At 29.8% G+C, this 2062-nt stretch overlaps 1 long non-coding RNA gene across 1 annotated transcript; it reads right to left on the bottom strand.

Annotated features, from left to right (window-relative positions):
• Nucleotides 1-213: 213 nt before the first annotated feature.
• Nucleotides 214-1669, bottom strand: LOC115422306 (uncharacterized). The gene is made up of 2 exons (XR_003935825.1): nucleotides 1476-1669; nucleotides 214-411 (listed from the first exon to the last, which is right to left on the bottom strand). It is a non-coding gene; the product is annotated as an uncharacterized LOC115422306 (long non-coding RNA).
• Nucleotides 1670-2062: the final 393 nt, after the last annotated feature.

Genomic DNA, 2062 nt, shown 5'->3' on the forward strand with positions numbered 1-2062 from the left:
GCTGAGAAAAAAACAACTAAATGTTCATTGTAAATTTTGCTTCCCCACTCTGTACAGTTTGGCGACAAAATAATACTGAAACTGTGTTCGTTACAGTGCGAATCAGAGCGCACAGGTTTGTTTAGCTTGAATACAGTCTGGTAACAATTCATCAATAACATCTACCAATACTAGTACCAGGTTTGCTAATTTATGTCCCTAATGTCTGGACTGTTTTTTAAAGTCCATCAGATGTGGAAAACAGATATTTAGTGTTTACACCATATATCACTCAAACTCTAGTTACATTACAGCTCAGTAATAACAATATAACAACAAAGTGCTTTATTGGCGTGAAATAGAAGGTTTAGCACTTGATCCATTGGATCCAGTACAATTTCAGGCATAATTTGCACATTTTTACCTTTAACCCTTTCATGCATAGTGGGCACTCCAGTGGACAGTTCTTCTCCATCTGTTCTCTTGTATATTCATGGGTTTTGTTGTTTTAGTTCCATATCAGCCGACACAGTGGACACTTATGCACCATCCCAAACACTGACATTCATACCATCACTGTAACTTTGCTGTTTTTGATAAACCTGATCTATAGTGACATGTTTGAGTGTAAATCAGTTGCTAATAAACATTGGGAAAATGATAAAATGTGAGAAAACATCAGATTAGCTGCATAAAAAATGTTTTGATTTTATAGTTTTCACACAGTATATCACTTTCTGGTATTTGCATTCTTTGCTTCAAAAATTAAACACACGGTGTCCAGCAGAGTGGACATTTTTAGAACTCCATGAAAAATTATGAAGGTAGATTTGTTTCTTTATTGCTTTAACCAAAATAATGATAATTTTTTTTCAATTAAAAGAAAAATTACAATTTAAAAACAATTCACTTCAAGAAAAAAAAAAAAAAAACCTACTCAAAGTTAAAAAGTGTTCAAATGCAATTTTTTTTGGATCTTAAATATTTTTTGCATTCATCTTATTTTGTTACTTTTAATTATATTTCAGATTATTTTATTGAATATTTTACCAGTTAAATCACCCAAAATTGCTTTGACTTTGTTTTCTAGTAGGGGAATGAACCACAGTACATTTAGTATGCTACAAGTACAAACCAAAAACAAATATTTTGAATCAAAAAAAAAAAAAAAATTCACTTCACTCAAAAAATAAAAAAAAGATTTTCAAAGAAAAAAAGTGTTCAAATGCAATTTTTTGGATCTTAAATATTTTTTTTGCATTCAACACTTTTTTCCTTTGATTGAGAAGTTTTGTGTTTTTTTTTTTTATTGCAATTTTTTGATTCAAAATATTTTTTATGGTTAGAGCAATAAAGAAAAAAATGTACCTTCATAAAAAATAGGTTCAATAAAAAAATTCAATCGCATTGTTTTTTCATGCCTAAAGAGGAATAAAAACACTCAGGAATAAAATCTCAGCTGAGGTTCTCATAATTCATACATGAAAGGGTTAAACAAAGGTGAATTATTGGAAAAGAAGTATAGATGCATCGACAGTGTTGATTTCCAATACATTTGATCTTATTTTCAAGGTATTACTACTGATATTTATCATTATCAGGGCATTCACTCTGATAGTAATCTAATCAACGCTGCACTGATATAAGCATTTTATTATAATAGGGTTACCATAGTAACAATATTATTACTATTAACCCTGTAACGCCAAACGTATCATATTTGATACATGAGTTTTGAAGCCCTCTACATGATCAGTGTAATATTTTTTTTTTCTTGAAAATCCTGATGTATACAATTAGATACATGCAATACACAGATAATCCACCAGGGGGAGGAATTCGTTCACCAGAGGCCTTTCCAGTGACACTACAAGATTGTCATTAATGATGAAGAAGGCAGAACTTTGGCAATTTTGAAAAGGAATTACCAATTTGTTAGACATGTTTGTGTTATATTATGTTTTTGTTTGTTCAAAAATAATAATATTTGTACATTGAGACCTGATGTATTAAATATGATACAAAATTGAAACTCATACATGGAAATTGATATCTGAAAAAACTTTATTTTTTGGTTGTTCAA

The sequence above is a fragment of the Sphaeramia orbicularis genome, chromosome 7 (genome assembly GCF_902148855.1).
Source record: "Sphaeramia orbicularis chromosome 7, fSphaOr1.1, whole genome shotgun sequence".
Taxonomy (NCBI): domain Eukaryota; kingdom Metazoa; phylum Chordata; class Actinopteri; order Kurtiformes; family Apogonidae; genus Sphaeramia; species Sphaeramia orbicularis.